The 17,645-nt window shown below is 33.1% G+C and overlaps 1 protein-coding gene and 1 long non-coding RNA gene across 10 annotated transcripts in view; one reads left to right on the top strand and one right to left on the bottom strand.

The window, feature by feature from the left end:
- LOC145732804 (uncharacterized) overlaps positions 1–1,574 on the top strand; it is a 130,482-nt gene extending 128,908 nt beyond the window's left edge. The window contains exons 2-3 of the long non-coding RNA XR_014179059.1: positions 1,306–1,390; positions 1,453–1,574. This is a non-coding gene — a long non-coding RNA (uncharacterized LOC145732804). The remainder of the gene's footprint in view (positions 1–1,305; positions 1,391–1,452) is intronic.
- Rbp6 (RNA-binding protein 6) overlaps positions 1–17,645 on the bottom strand; it is a 285,917-nt gene that overhangs the window by 182,366 nt on the left and 85,906 nt on the right. The gene's annotated exons all lie outside the window — the stretch shown is intronic.

Genomic DNA, 17,645 nt, shown 5'->3' with positions numbered 1-17,645 from the left:
AGATAAGTTGAAAAACTTTAGTAGGGAAAATTGACTTGTAGCATGAAAAACTACTTTATCTAAAATTTTTTACTACAAATTCACACATTTCAACCTTGAAAATTGACTTGGACACCAAAAAGTGACTCTGAACCAATGAAAAGTGACATCAGAAGCTTAAATTTTGCATTTGAAGTAAGTTTTCATAATTTGAAAATACATTTCAATATTTTACTATTGAAAATAGCCTTAAATACAGGATATTGACATTAGATTCATGAAAATTGACTTGAAGACTAACTTTTCAGGTTTTTTTACTTTGCTTTTAATTTTCTTAGAACTCTGGACTATTTTTAGGGCTTTAAAACTGCTTTCAGCAGGAAAATCGAGTTTTAGGGTTATCTTCACTAAGTTTTTGACATAGCAGAATTAAAAAACTATGTTTACATGGTCCATAGCCTTAAACATGCCATTTCAAGCTTTGTCTTTTGTCTTTAAGACTGAAAAATCGAATTTTAAACTGTTTTTTATAGTAAAAGTTAAGTTTCAGACTCTTCATTAATGAAAGTAAACAATTTTGACATTAAATGCTACGATATTAGTCTTAAACACTAATTTTTAGAATTAAATTAGTTCGAAAATTCAGACTGTTTCCAGTGTAATTCAATAAAAAAAAAGTCAGTTTTACACTACCTATAGTCTAAAAAATTGAACGCCAGTAAACATTAGTCAAAAAATGCTGTTTTTGACTATTTTCAGTGTACTTGTTCCCAATTTGATCAAAATTGTTCCAACAGTCTGATAATTGTAGTAAAAAAAACGATTTTTAAAACTGAATTTTGGAGGTCTATTTCTTGCTTAAGAAGCGTTCTTCAGGAAAATGACATAATGCATGTCAACTTATTTTTTGATGGGCTATCGATTGGTGAATTATTGACATTTAAAACTGGACCACCCTGTATATCAAAAATAGTTCTTAAAAGAGTTTTTTGCTTCATTTACTCACTTTCAGAGAGGTGTTAGTTTTTTTTCAGTTTATAACTAAGTTTCACTGATACATTTGTTTTTGTGTTGTTTTTAGTTTTCCAAAAGTAAAGTTAACTTTGAAGGATTAATTTTCCAAAATGCTATTTTTTAAATTCAATTTAACTGGCCTAAAAATAAAAACTACATTGTATCATTACAATTATGTCAAAGCGATGAAGAAAGTGAATTTTACAATTGTGTGAACGACATTGACAAAAGTGTTCTTGTTGAATTAAACTTTACTGAACCTTTAGTAGTTATTGTATTAACAAATTTTTATGAATACATTTTATGTTTCAGCTTGAAGCATTAAATTAAACAAAAAGAAGACAACTACATTTGAGGCCTTGAAGTACGGTTTGGACACTAAACTATCAAATACCCAGTAAGTCTAGAAGTTTTAGAAGTTTTTATGTTATTTATATTCATTGAATATTCAATTTTCAGGCCAAAATCCACAAAATATGAACGTCGTTAGGCCTGGGTTATCAAAAGTGATTTTTTACGTTCTTGTCAACCATATTAATATCTAACTTTTGTACACAAGACAACATGGAAATTTTAATTTATTTACGTTTATTTATTTATGAAAAAGCTCTGCTACAGTCCTAATTTTTAAGTTTTTTGTTATGCATTTGCCTAAGCGTTGGCCCATAAACTATTACAGCACAGCACCGACTAAAGGCAAGTTCGGTGGATCCTTTGAAAAGTGTGGCTTCGGCTTTAAGATCTATGAGTTTCGATACGAACGAATGGATGGACACAGTTTCTGGAAGGCCTTTGATCACATCAGCGGCGTTTTCGGTGGCGGATTCTAGAAAAGGAATTCCGTAGGAAAATGCGGAGATGTTTCCAGCAAGTGAGAGGAGAAAGTTGAGCAGAAGTAACTCTGCCATAATGAACAAGTTTGAATTGCTTTAAAGGAGATTTTGGTTCAAATTTTAAGAGGATTAAACCGGAAATGGGTCGCGGTTGTTCAGTTAGTTGGGGGTTTCTTGTTTCAAGCTAAACAAACTGCCAATGTAATCTCTAATTAACGAATCAAACAAGTTTGTTTTTATGCATATTGTGTGGTTTTTATCATAATTATGACAAAATGTTTCCTTGTTGCTCCTACCATGCATTGTATGTGTGCAGCATTAAATAATGGAATTATTACACTTATACACTATACTATAAGTCCACAAGGAACAAATAATTGCCTAACCAAGAAATTAAGTATAGTCAGCTGTCCAATAGATACACAGTCTGCAACAAAATTGCTTGTAAAATCCACTTGGAGTAAGAAACTGACTGTTTTAAGCCCATTTTTGGAATACTCATTAAATTTCTTATACCATAACCTAAAAAAACATAAAAAAATTCGGTACAGTCAGGAAGGAAAACGGTGTCATGACAAACCTCGCTTTAAAAAACAGTATGCAACAAAATCGCTTGTAAAACCCACTTCTAGTAACCGGATCACCTTTTTAAGTATATTTTTGGAATCCTCATTAAATTTCCTACCCAATTATTAAAAAAACACTAAAAAATTTGATACAGTCAGAGATGAAAGTAACACTTTTCTATAATACGATTTCAACCCCTATTTACCACCCCCCGCCAACCGTAATCAATTTGCAGCTTACCCATTTTATTTTCGTTTCCTATAACCTTTTTGGTCGTCCAATTGTCCTTACAAATTTTTTTGTCTGTGCATAGTAATAAAGTGTAAAAATTAACTCTTAAAACGAGCACTTAATACCGTTTTTCCTGAAAACTTCCAAAGACGACAATTTTGCTTTAAATGGTAAGCATCTTTCCATCCTAAATTCCCTGGAGTAAGGTCACCCCTTAAACGATAACAACCCTTTTAAGCATCTTAAATGGAACAAGGCTAAGTGGTCTTTCAGTTTAATTTCTTCACAAACATGCTGATAATTTATAGTTTATACCTGCAAAATTAAGTTTCTGCTTGGAAAATAAGACGTTCCCTATATCACTCTACTAAATCAAAATCCGCTATTTAAGCAGAATAATTATTTTATTATATCAGTTGGGGTAAAACATGATTTAATTCCCCTTAAACGTTGTTTGTCAAAATCCATTCAAATTCTTGAGCTGAATATTAAAATTGACGTATTTAAACTTCACGTCTATCACAGCTGCTGATGCCGAGTAAAATTTAATACAAAGCGGCACACTTTCTAGAGAAAAGCCGTTTTCATAATGACGTCTAATGAAAATGACAACCGGCTTTTATGGTATGGAACAGGGCTGTACTTTTCCTAGTTTATTTCTATGACTGAATTGAATTTACAGGAAAAACGAGTTCAGGATGCGAGAAATAAATAAAAACCCACCTTGACTTCCAGTGTTGTTTGAGATAAGCCGTTGAGTTTCATAAATTGATAAATTGTTATAAGCTTTTCAAAACGCCCTAATATTTTTCTTTTTACCTACTTAATTCTGCCGGCTTCCATGCAAGTTATGGTAGCTATTTACACTGAATCTCATGATACGTTTTATAAGAAGAGTGTGTCAACGGCCATAAATTGTCGACGGTTGAATAATAAATCTCGTTACATACCAGGAAGCACTTTATGACCTATTTATGAAACCATCATCAGATGTACAACCTACACGGACTTTTACCCACATTAAATTCTGCTAAATCGTTAGAAATAAGTTCCTACGAATTGGACAAAGTAAGTTAATATTACTTCAATTTTAAACATTCAAAAAGAATAATTTAAGTACTGATGAGTGTTATTTTTAGTTAATTTACATTTTTTTAATTAATTTAAGCTACACAAATTGGTTAAAGCTTAGAACAACTTCAACTGTTAATGGAAAATTTCAACAAAATGCTTTTGTATGGGAAAATTTCGAATTAAGTTTCTCTTGCTTTCCAAAATTCAAACAGTAATTGTGATACATTTCCTTAAATCTTCCTATTTTATTTACTAAAATTTTAAGTACAGTAAAACTAAGCCATAGTTTGAAAAGTTGGAAGTTTTAAAGTTGAAATTAGTGATGGGTAATTTACCAGTAAAGTAAATATTTTACTACCAGGAAAATTTGACCGGTAAATTACTGGTAAACTACGAATACTGTGTTTCTGAAAGTTCAAATTTTGACATCGCTTTTCTCCCTGACTGTACCAAATTTTATAATGTTTTTTCAGGTTATTGGATAGGAAATTTAATGAGGATTCCAAAAATGTGGTAAACATAGTCATTTTCTCACTCTAAGTGTGTTTTACAGGCGATTTGGTCCCTAACTGTCCATTCAAACCGTCTTTCTGACGGGTTATACTTACTAACACCACATTTCTCCAAGACTTGATCTGATTTTGTAGGATTTTTTTAGGTAATTTAATAGGAAATATAATGAGGATTCGAAAAACGTGCTTAAAAACATGATTCGGTTACTCTAAGTGGGTTGTACAGGCGATTTTGTCCATGACTGTCCTTAAAAATATTCAAATTTTAGACTGATTTCTAAATTTGTTGCACCAAACAGTTTTTCCTAAATAACTTAAAAACGGAAAATGTTACAAAAATTGCAAGAGACCAAAAATGCTTCTAATCAACTCCTTAATCCAACCCCGTAAATTTACAGGACCGTTTCTGCTCCCAGTATACAGGGTGGGGTGTGCATGAAAAGGATGGTGATTGAGTGTTCTTGGTCACCCTGTACGCAATTTTTCAGATAGAATTTTTTGCTTAACACCACTGGAAAGAGGAGCTCAAGACGGTTAGTTCGAGTGGTTCAACCTCCTTGAACTCTCAAAAACAACCAAGTTACAGAGTGTTCAAATTTCAAATTACAACATCAACTGATTTGAAAATTCGGTGCATTAAACTAGTTTTTCCTAATAACTCGAAAACGGTAAAAGCTACCATAAAAATACGGGAGACCAAAAATGTTTCTTATCGATTCCTTAACCGAACACCGTAAATTTACAGGATCGTTTTTGCTTCCAGTATACAGGGTGTGCATGAAAAGTATGGTGATTGATTGTTCTTGGTCACCCTGTACGCAATTTTTCAGATAGAATTTTTTGCTTAACACCACTGGAAAGAGGAGCTCAAGACGGTTAGTTCGAGTGGTTCAACCTTCTTGAACTCCCAAAAACAACCAAGTTACAGAGTGTTCAAATTTCAAATCACAACATCAACTGATTTGAAAATTCGGTGCATTAAACTAGTTTTTCCCAATAACTCGAAAACGGTAAAAGTTACCAAAGAAATACGGGAGACCAAAAATGTTTCTTATCGACTCTTTAACCGAACACCGTAAATTCACAGGACCGTTTTTGCTTCCAGTATACAGGGTGTGCATGAAAAGTATGGTGATTGACTGTTCTTGGTCACCCTGTACGCAATTTTTCAGATAGAATTTTTTGCTTAACACCACTGGAAAGAGGAGCTCAAGACGGTTAGTTCGAGTGGTTCAACCTCCTTGAACTCTCAAAAACAACCAAGTTACAGAGTGTTCAAATTTCAAATCACAACATCAACTGATTTGAAAATTCGGTGCATTAAACTAGTTTTTCCCAATAACTCGAAAACGGTAAAAGTTACCAAAAAAAATACGGGAGACCAAAAATGTTTCTTATCGACTCCTTAACCGAACACCGTAAATTTACAGGATCGTTTTTGCTTCCAGTATACAGGGTTTGCATGAAAAGTATGGTGATTGACTATTCTTGGTCACCCTGTACGCAATTTTTCAGATAGAATTTTTTGCCTAACACCACTGGAAAGAGGAGCTCAAGACGGTTAGTTCGAGTGGTTCAACCTCCCTGAACTCCCAAAAACAACCAAGTTGCAGAGTGTTCAAATTTCAAATCACAACTTCAACTGATTTGAAAATTTGTTGAAGATTTGATTCAGATTTATTGCTTCTCAAATTAATGACAGCCATGACAGAAAAATAAAGTCTTTCAACTACATTTCAATTCTACCCATAAATTTAATGGTCAGATTGGAATTTACTGGTAAAATTGTTAAATTTTCCTGTCACAAATGAATTTTATTTTTCCAATTTTACTTTACCAAAACACACAAAACATTTAAAAAACCTAAAATTTAACATAGTTATTATATAAAATATAAAAAAATAATAATAAATGTCAAGAAGAAACGCTGTTTTAGAGCATAGATTAAAAAGAAAATAATTCAAAAAACTTTTAGATTCAAGAGAAAGTAAGTTTTTTACTGTAAAATTTTTCTGAAATGAAAGCAATTGCAACATTAAATTACTCGAACAAATAAAATTACTCGACGACGTGTTCTTCGTATAACTCTATTATTTGTAGATTAAACATAAATTGAAGATTCCAAACAAGGCCGCTGCCCAAGAAGTTATTAATTCCATTAACGTTTTCGTACTAACTTGAAAGTAATTTAAATTCTTAGCTCAACTTGCGAGCAATTTTCGCTACGGTTTTGTAAACGATTTAAGTGGATCTAAACAATACTAGTCGATTATTATGTTTAATGGAAAATATTGATTTTCCAGTAGTAAATTGTTGCTGAAAAACGATAAATAAACAGTCAACAACACCTGCTTTGATGTCGAAAAAATATTACTTTGGAAACGTGTGCGTTAAATGACTGAAATTTAGTTTACTAATTTGTTCAATATGCTAGTAGAGCGACAAGTTTTCGCGACACAACGTTTTGAGGCATGAGCTTTTCATTAAACTTCCCTTGATTTTTTTGTTTAATTAACCCAGAATTTTGACGCTAAAAACAAAAATAAGCCACCCCCGCGGGTTAAATTGTTATTGTTCCGCACAAACATACAGAGCAAATATTTATGTTATTAGAGGCTTAATAGGAAATTACACACCTTTATAATTGCGTGTACGTGATTGCGTTACTACACGCAAGTCATAGCTACGCAATTTATGTAAATGGAGTTTAATACCTCTAACTACTAACCAGTTAGAAAGTGCATTTAGATTGATCGATGCTGTGATACGAGACATTTTCCAGGGTAACGAAAGGTTTATTAATGTTAGAATTAACGAGTCCTGATTTACATGCAAATTGCCGGTTTTCGAAAGATTTTATTATTATATCGTAGGAAAGATACTCGAAACCTGCGGTTATGGCATAATACGAATTATTGTTGCAACCCCTTTAGCATAGCACGTTTAACTCGAAGGGTTGCTGGAAATTATTAATATCCCACAAATCCAGTTCCCTTCGGGTATTCTACCAAAAGGGCATAATGGAATTTATATTGCCCTCATGTTTTACAGTAACATATTATTTGGAAGGAGGTCAATCTTATCATTTAAATTAGCTGAAAGTACCACAAGTCGTGTTAAACATACAGAGTTCTAAAAAAGACTTTTTCTTGACTACAAAATGAGGTAAAATTTGACTTGAACCAAGATGCCTCAATATTAAAAAGGAAGAAAAACAAACATAATTAAAACTAGTACATTAGTCTGCACATCTAGCCAATATAATAATTAATAAATTGCCATGACTTATAAGAGCTCATTTAAGGACATTTCAACACTCATTTCATAACAAGTATTTAAATACTGCAAATTGACTTTCTATTGATAATGCACTGAAGAGTATGAGTTTTAGTAAAAGCATTATTTTTTTCTAGTACCCCCTTCTAATGTAATAATCGACATTTTCTACTGATAGTTATTTAACGACCCTTTGTACTATTAAAAGCGATAAATAAACGAAACAATTTAACGTCAAGTAGCATAACGGTACAATTATTCAACTACTGGAAGTTAAACAATTGAGTAATCATTTTGTTTCGGTAAAAAAATCAATCAATTATTCCAATATCGAATGTTACTCGAAACATTTTGTAGATATAAATTAAGTTAAAGAATCACCTAGTTAAAGACGCTTTGTATGGATTAAATAGTGTTTTCTATGTCAACTGACTGCAGAAATTGTACAGTTTCCATAATAAGGTAGTGCTGAAACTTTGGTTTTTATTGGCCATGTAAACTTTTCCTGAAGACAAAAAACAGAAAAATGTTCTGCTCTTGTTACTGCTTTTTTTTCCCCGTTAAGTTTCTGATTTTATCAATTAAATCAATTATATTTAATAAACTAAACCATGAAAACAGGAAGTGAAACATTTTATTGTCGAATTTATTTCCGGCATTAATGGGTTCAATACGAAGCTTAAAATAGCGGAAAATAATATATTCTAGGTATATTCATAACGCTATTAAATATATCAGCTAGCGCTTTGATATGCAAACCAATCTAAAAATTGATTCCGTTCACGCTGCGAAATTTCATTCTGAAAAAGTAGGAAAACCCTCGAAACGCGCATTTTCCACACTGAGCCTAAGCCCATTTTATTACTACGGACTATTTCAAATCAAATATATGTATTCGCATATGTGGGAAGTTTTATTCCAATGGGGCTAGCAGGTATTGGATTTCGTTCGTTTTTATGTTTTTGAAGTCTAGTCAGCATTATTCACAAATAATATGATTACGTTGATTATTGACGTTGCTTTACAACTTTGAGTACTACTTCGCCTATATTAAAAAGCTGATAGCAGTTTTAAAAGGGTCAGAATCTTCTAAAACCTTCCAAGACTCTGTTGAAACTTGCAGAAATCTTTAACAGCTGTTTTAAAAGTTGCAGAAGCTTCTGAACCTTCCAAGACACTTTTAAAATTGCCAGAAGTCTAACAGCTGTTTTAAAACTGCCAGAATCCTCTGAAACCTACCAAAACTCTTTTAAAATTACCAGAAGTGTTTAGTAGCTGTTTTAAAAGTGCCAAAGGCTTCTAAAACCTTCCAAGATTCTTTTAAAATCGCCAGAAGTTTTTAACAGCTGTTTTAAGAGTGCCAGAAGCCTTTGAAACCTTCCAAGACTCTTCTAAAATCGTCAGAAGTTTTTAACAGCTGTTTTAAGAGTGCCAGAAGCCTCTGAAATCTTCCAAGACTATTTTAAAATTGTCAGTAGTCTTTAACAGCTGTTTTAAAAGTGCCAGAAGCTCTGAAACCTCCCAATAGCCCTTTAAAATTGCCGTAAGGCTTTAACAGCTGTTTTAAAAGTGTCAGAAGCGTCTGAAACTTTGCAAGACTCTTTTAAAATGGCCATAAGGCTTTAGCAACTGTTTTAAGGATTCCAGAGGCCTCTAAAATCTTCCAAGACTCTTTTAAAATTACCAGAAGTTTTTAACAGCTCTTTTAAGAGTGCCAGAAGTTTTCAAACATTTCAAGACTCTTTTAAAATTGTCAGAAGTCTTTAACAGATGTTTTAAAACTGCCAGAATCCTCTGAAACCTTCCAAAACCCTTTTAAAATTACCAGAAGTGTTTAGTAGCTGTTTTAAAAGTGCCAAAAGCTTCTGAAAACTTCCAAGATTCATTTAAAATCCCCAGAAATCTTTAACAGCTGTTTTAAAAGTGGCAGAAGCTTCTGAAACCTTCCAAGAATCTTTTAAAATTGCCATAGGGCTTTAACAGCTGTTTTAAAAGTGCCAGAATCTTCTGAAACCTTGCTAGACTGTTTTAAAATGGCCATAAGACTTTAGCAACTGGTTTAAGGATTCCAGAAGCCTCTAAAATCTTCCAAGACTCTTTTAAAATTGTCAGAAGTCTTTAACAGATGTTTTAAAACTGCCAGAATCCTCTGAAACCTTCCAGAACCCTTTTAAAATTACCAGAAGTGTTTAGTAGCTGTTTTAAAAGTGCCAAAGGCTTCTGAAAACTTCCAAGATTTTTCTAAAATCGTCAGAAGTTTTTAACAGCTGTTTTAAGAGTGCCAGAAGCCTCTGAAATCTTCCAAGACTATTTTAAAATTGTCAGTAGTCTTTAGCAGCTGTTTTAAAAGTGACAGAAGCTCTGAAATCTCCCAATAGTCTTTTAAAATTGCCATAAGGCTTTAGCAACTGTTTTAAGGGTTCCAGAAATCTCTGAAATCTTCCAAGGCTCTTTTAAAATTACCAGAAGTTTTTAACAGCTGTTTTAAGAATACCAGAAGCATCTGAAACCTTGCAGGACTAATTTAAAATTGTCAGAAGTCTTTAGCAGCTGTTTTAAAAGTGCCAGAAGCATCTGAAACCTTGCAAGACTGTTTTAAAATGACCATATGGCTTTAGCAACTGATTTAAGGATTCCCGAAGCCTCTAAAATCTTCCAAGACTCTTTTAAAATTGTCAGAAGTCTTTAACAGCTGTTTTAAAACTGCCAGAATCCTCTGAAACCTTCCAAAACTCTTTTAAAATTACCAGAAGTGTTTAGTAGCTGTTTTAAAAGTGCCAAAAGCTTCTGAAACCTTCCAAGATTCTTTTAAAATCCCCAGAAATCTTTAACAGCTGTTTTAAAAGTGACAGAAGCTTCTGAAACCTTCCAAGAATCTTTTAAAATTGCCATAGGGCTTTAACAGCTGTTTTAAAAGTGCCAGAATCTTCTGAAACCTTGCTAGACTGTTTTAAAATGGCCATAAGACTTTAGCAACTGTTTTAAGGATTCCAGAAGCCTCTAAAATTTTCCAAGACTCTTTTAAAATTGTCATAAGTCTTTAACAGCTGTTTTAAAACTGCCAGAATCCTCTGAAACCTTCCAGAACCCTTTTAAAATTACCAGAAGTGTTTAGTAGCTGTTTTAAAAGTGCCAAAGGCTTCTGAAAACTTCCAAGATTTTTCTAAAATCGTCAGAAGTTTTTAACAGCTGTTTTAAGAGTGCCAGAAGCCTCTGAAATCTTCCAAGACTATTTTAAAATTGTCAGTAGTCTTTAGCAGCTGTTTTAAAAGTGACAGAAGCTCTGAAATCTCCCAATAGTCTTTTAAAATTGCCATAAGGCTTTAGCAACTGTTTTAAGGGTTCCAGAAATCTCTGAAATCTTCCAAGGCTCTTTTAAAATTACCAGAAGTTTTTAACAGCTGTTTTAAGAATACCAGAAGCATCTGAAACCTTGCAGGACTAATTTAAAATTGTCAGAAGTCTTTAGCAGCTGTTTTAAAAGTGCCAGAAGCATCTGAAACCTTGCAAGACTGTTTTAAAATGACCATATGGCTTTAGCAACTGATTTAAGGATTCCCGAAGCCTCTAAAATCTTCCAAGACTCTTTTAAAATTGTCAGAAGTCTTTAACAGCTGTTTTAAAACTGCCAGAATCCTCTGAAACCTTCCAAAACTCTTTTAAAATTACCAGAAGTGTTTAGTAGCTGTTTTAAAAGTGCCAAAAGCTTCTGAAACCTTCCAAGATTCTTTTAAAATCCCCAGAAATCTTTAACAGCTGTTTTAAAAGTGGCAGAAGCTTCTGAAACCTTCCAAGAATCTTTTAAAATTGCCATAGGGCTTTAACAGCTGTTTTAAAAGTGCCAGAATCTTCTGAAACCTTGCTAGACTGTTTTAAAATGGCCATAAGACTTTAGCAACTGGTATAAGGATTCCAGAAGCCTCTAAAATCTTCCAAGACTCTTTTAAAATTGTCAGAAGTCTTTAACAGATGTTTTAAAACTGCCAGAATCCTCTGAAACCTTCCAAAACCCTTTTAAAATTACCAGAAGTAGTTAGTAGCTGTTTTAAAAGTGCCAAAGGCTTCTGAAACCTTCCAAGATTCTTTTAAAATCCCCAGAAATCTTTAACAGCTGTTTTAAAAGTGCCAGAATCTTCTGAAACCTTGCTAGACTGTTTTAAAATGGCCATAAGACTTTAGCAACTGGTTTAAGGATTCCAGAAGCCTCTAAAATCTTCCAAGAATCTTTTAAAATTGCCATAAGGCTTTAGCAACTGTTTTAAGGATTCCAGAAGCCTCTAAAATCTTCCAAGACTCTTTTAAAATTGTCAGAAGTCTTTAACAGCTGTTTTAAGACTGCCAGAATCCTCTAAAACCTTCCAATAGTGTTTTAAAATTGCCATAAGGCTTTAACAACTGTTTTAAAAGTGTCTAAAGCGTCTGAAGCTTTCCAAGAGTAATTAGCAACTTTCTACTTAAACTGGCCAAAATTCAGTTATCTTGACAGTTACAAAGTGCAACTTATAGCATCTAAAATTCTTTTCTGACCACCCTATATAATGTCTACAGTTAAAGTATCAAAGGACCTCTATTAAGGACCGGAAGGCAGAATTGACCAATAATTTCAGGGTTTTTATGTAGAAATTATTTTTGGAATCAAATTATTTTGAAGTCAAAGTACTGTAGCTTAATGATATGTTCGACTAAACTGTAATCTAAATTTGGAAATTTCCCATTAAACGCTTAAAAATTCGGTTACTTTGACAGATACAGAGTGATTCAATATCTCGACTTGTAGCTCCTAAAATTTGCTTTTGACCACCCTAATATAGGTAGTGAAAAGGCACTACTGATATAAACGATATTGAAGCTACAATTGACTGAATTCTGAAAAAAAAATCCAAATTATGATTACATTTTCTGTTTAGTTGACACCCAATTTAGACAATTAAATGAAGTTACAATAAGGAAAAAAAGAAGATATATCCAATGACAAGTCATTTATCATTTGAAGTTGCAAGAACTGGTTTATTGACAGAAAAGCAATTAAAACCGTAACAACACGGTTTGATCGACCTCGAAACAAAACTAATGGCAAACTCATTCTCCACAGTTTATCTTCATTATGGTTTGGGAACAATAAATAGCTTTGATAGAAAGTTTTAAAAGAAAATCTACGAACTTACGTTCCTTTTCTAATTTGTAAAAATGCTCGAAAAGATGAATTTCCCGTTCGTCCCTTCGGAATGACAGGACATATTGATTCGACGAACGGGACTAATCAGTAATTTCCATGCATGAAACGTATCAGGTTCAGGTATTACGCCATCTCTGGCAGAGTATAAAAAATCCCTCTTGTGCTCTTTTATTTTCGGGACACTTTTTAAGTCTCCCCTCACTTATTTACAATTTCTGAACTTAAAGACGAGACGTTCGTTTCATCCCAGCACCCTTTTTGAGGATTACACTTGAAAAAGTCCCTCCAAAAATCTTTGAACCTCCTTATTAATCTGATCGGTACACATTCACCTTTTTTACTTCGAGTGAATTCCCTGTGCCAAGCTCTTTTCAAGTTTTTCCAATACCTGGATTAAGACAGCCCTTGACCTTAAAATTTACAACACAGCAGGTATTAATCAAATTCAAAGTTAATTTTTCCCCTCTAACTCTCCTCACGAGTTATTTTCGACGATTTAAATCCAATTTATCATTTTGAAATCTGTCTACCGGGCGAACACTACGTTATTTGTTACCGTGTTGAATAATTTATGAAAAGCCCCCAAGAAGTAGGAGCATCAGCTCATTTCAAATTGCTTTATATTAAAATAATAAAATTTTAGGAGGCAAGATGCTACGGACTGATTTACAAATTAGATTTTATTTTGAACTTTTCCCAGCTACTTTTTGATTTTCTTTAACGACCAACTGCGATTCAATCACTGTAAGGAAATTTCAAAATTTTTTGAAGATATACTCATTTTTAAGATATACACACATTATCCTTTTTATTTTTAGTAATTTTTTTCATTATATAGCTTTAAAAGTAATTCATTTTAAATTGCGGATTTCAGTATATAAAATTTCAGTTTTTTTTCCAAACAATGAAGGCTATTCCCAATGGATTAGCCTGTACAAATAAATTTAATGTTACATTGAGTATCATTTCCATTTGCACCAAACGAGAATATAAACCGTGCACAATAAATAACCAGAAACATTTTCGAAAGCCTACAATAAAATATAAACTAAATTTTAACGCAGCCCTGTCCGTCAGCAATACAGATAATTAAAATGAAAACCGGAATGAGGATAATACTTTTAAAAGGCTCGATAAACTCACAAACTCGAATGAATTTGCTTCGGCAATTAAATGAACTGCAATCGTTGCCGTTTGCACTGCTTTTAAACGTGTCGCGAAATTTTTATTCGACGTGTGTGAACGCAATTACTATTTTGTTGTTCCTCGTGTTTGCCGTCAAAATGTTCGGACAACGGATTCAACAATCACTTTTTTCTTTGTCAACTGTGACAAAATGTTTATGTAGCCGGGCATTTTTAATGCACTTGGGGTTTAATTGTGCTGAGAAAGATTATCTGAACTGTATTAATATTTACACTAAAAAGATGGACAAGAAATTAACAGAATATCTGTATCAGAAGCCAGTCCTTGAATCCATATTGGAAAATCATATTAGAGAAATTTCTAGAGGACGTTTAAAGAAAAGGCCCCTATTATAATTATTGTATTAAATTGCAATAACTAAAAATATTGACTCACTTAGAGAAATTCGAAGTTTTTGAATTTTTTTGAACTTTTTTTCCATCGGTGAAGCAGAAATTTAGTTCAATCTGAACTTGCCTTAAAAACCACAGAATAGACCATATTTCAGGGAAAGAAAATTGTATTAAAAATTTTGAGTGAAAATCCTCCAATAACTTTAAGCAATTAGCTTTTTGTTGTCAGTTTATGAAATATTACATATTTACAGAAAACGTATATACCAAAATGAAAATTATCGTAGCCAACAAAATTGGCAGTATTGCCAAATTTCATAAAAATTTTAGAACACTTTTCAAAATCAAAATTGTCAAAGATCTCTAAGAAAGTCCAAAATCGTTCTCGATTTTCTTAAAATAGAGGCATTCCGAAACTATGTCAGAAGTTTTTAAATACTACTGTAAATCCCCCGAAAATTGCCAGAAACCTCTAAAAGTGTGCTAAAGTGATTTCCAAATTGTCAGAGGGTTCTAAAAGTGCACTAAATCTTCTATGTTTTACTCTAAATGCTCCCTCGGTCTCTAAAATTATTTTGAAAATGTCAGAAGCTTCTAAATGTGGCTGAAAAGCTTCCAAAAATGGTCAAAAGAGTTTACACGTGTTCTAAAACTGCCACAAGTCTCTCTTAGCTGTCAGATGGCTGAAAAATCTTTTCTGAAGTGCCAAAGACCTCTAAATACCACTAAAAAACTCTAAAAGTGTGCTAAACTATCCTTGAAATTGTCAAAACTGTCAGAGGCTTCTAAAAAAACCTAATTCTTCTCAGATTTATTTGATATGCATTCTCGGTATCTAAAATTATTTTGAAAATGTCAGAAGCTTCTAAATGTGGCCCAAAAGCTTCCAAAAATGGTCAAAAGAGTTTACACGTGTTCTAAAACTGCCACAAGTCTCTCTTAGCTGTCAGATGCCTGAAAAATCTTTTCAGAAATGCCAAAGACCTTTAAATACCACTAAAAAACTCTAAAAGTGTGCTAAACTATCCTTCAAATTGTCAAAACTGTCAGAGGCTTCTAAAAGAACTTGATTGTTACAAGATTTATTTAATATGCATTCTCGGTCTCTAAAATTATTTTTTGAAAATGTCAGAAGCTTCTAAGTGTGGCCCAAAAGCTTCCAAAAATGGTCAAAAGAGTTTACACGTGTTCTAAAACTGCCACAAGGCACTCTTAGCTGTCAGATGCCTAAAAAATCTTTTCAGAAGTGCCAAAGACTTCTAAATACCACTAAAAAACTCTAAAAGTGAGCTAAACTATTCTTGGAATTGTCAAAACTGTCAAAGGCTTCTAAAAAAACCTAATTCTTCTCAGATTTATTTGATATGCATTCTCGGTCTCTAAAATTATTTTGAAAATGTCAGAAGCTTCTAAATATGGCTGAAAAGCTTCCAAAAATGGTCAGAAGAGTTTAAAAGTGTTCTAAAACTGCCACAAGTCTCTCTTAGCTGTCAGATGCCTGAAAAATCTTTTCAGAAGTGCCAAAGACCTCTAAATACCACTAAAAAACTCTAAAAATGTGCTAAACTATCCTTGAAATTTTCAAAACTGTCAAAGGCTTCTAAAAAACCTAATTCTTCTCAGATTTATTTGATATGCATTCTCGGTCTCTAAAATTATTTTGAAAATGTCAGAAGCTTCTAAATGTGGCCCAAAAGCTTCCAAAAATGATCAGAAGAGTTTACACGTGTATATTAATTGCCAGATTATTCTAGGAATATCCTAAATAATTCAAGATTTTTGCAAATACCAGAGACCTCTAGACTCAGTTTGAAAATAACCTTGGCCTCTAAATACTACCGAAAAATTGCTAGAACAACTACTAAACCCTCTACAAAATTCTCAAAAATATACAAAAAAAAATTAAAGTAATAGAGGATGATGTCCTGTTGTGTACAACTATCTGTTGATTTTTTAATCTGAAGCACTCTACATTGACAAATTTGACATGATCTGTATAATTTGAAAGTTTACATTATAATTCATATCTGGGCTTTAAAAAAATAATAAAATTTTACCTGGGGTCCCATTTTAATTTTAATTACAAAATATTCCGGCATATTACTTAGGTAGGTACATATGCAAACATGTAAAAGTTGTACGTTTGAGCCTTGGTTTCATGTTGGGAAAAGTGTGTACTGAAGTGCTCATTAAAACCGGATGAAACTTTTAAATTGCCAATGCGGTCTGCGCCAACGGGTCTCTACTTAGTGTACAAATTATTACCATTTTTAAAATACGCTTTTCTGTTTCTTTGTCGAATCGTAGATGAGCCTTTCGAACGAAAATCAGGTCGTTAAGCTAAAATCTCAATTTCACAAAAAGATTTCGCCGCGGACGTAATATATTGGCATTTTTAAGTAAAAGATTCATAAGAAACTGGCGTTGGAAGAGATGACAAATGCCCCAGAAATATCATTAATCTTTTATGTTTTCACCAGGCGACAAAAACGCCACAGCTACGCCGGAGGAATTGTTAGAGTTTTAAAATTTTTAAAAGTTAATTGAAACGCGCAATATGACTTTGAAACAAAGTCCCCTAAAGTAACACGAAACTTGTGGATCTTTGCAGTTTAATTAAAAAGCTTTTTCTTTCTATATTGTATGATCAAGTTTTTAGTATTATTTTTGTTTCAACATGTCAACAGGAAAAAAAGTAATTACTTAACTTTCAGTAGCAATTAGCAGATATCTAACCCTCAAAAAAACTCATTCCCCAGCAAGGTAACAATCATCAAACGCGAAGCATTACGTTCCATATGTAAAGCTCATGTATATTCAACAGCGTCGACAAAAGAGCCCAAGTAAACAATCGAGTGTCTGAGAATCGCTATCTGGCGGTCCCACTCGAAATTAGCATAATAGAATATGCTAGTCGAGGATCATTAGGTGCCTGCAATTTCGCTGACAATGGTCACTTAAAGAGTCATCCTTCGGGATTAAGACACTTCGCGTAGGACGAACTTAAATTGAATTCCGGAAGATTTGCACGTTCGCCTGATTATTTGCCGGACACTGAAATTTGTCTCTGAGATGGTCAGGGATGCAGATTATCTATGAAGATTTTGTGGTGTCAGCTACTGTTAGGCAAATTAGGGTCTTGTTCTGTTGTTAACCGGTTGGCTTGCACTCAAAAGCAGTTTGCGCTAAGTTATAAGTCAATCCAACAACAAGGCAAAACTCCATTATTTCACATTCAAACTTCTGAACAAAGCACCTTCTCGCTAGTTGTAATTCATTACGTTAACTCTTTTAGCCAAAAATCAATATTTTTTAATCGTGTTTGTGCGAAACTCAATTACCCTCGAAAGCATCGAACGGTTTTGCTTTGATTTCGATAAGTAACTAAGTTATATCAGCAGGGAGAGTTAGAGATTGCGGATTTCAAAAACTGAATTTTGTAAGC

This window comes from Ips typographus, linkage group LG8, assembly GCF_016097725.1.
Source record: "Ips typographus isolate SLU linkage group LG8, UJ_Ityp_2.0, whole genome shotgun sequence".
Lineage (NCBI taxonomy): Eukaryota > Metazoa > Arthropoda > Insecta > Coleoptera > Curculionidae > Ips > Ips typographus.
Note: the sequence above shows the minus strand (reverse complement) of the source record. Positions and strands in the feature narration are given on the sequence as shown.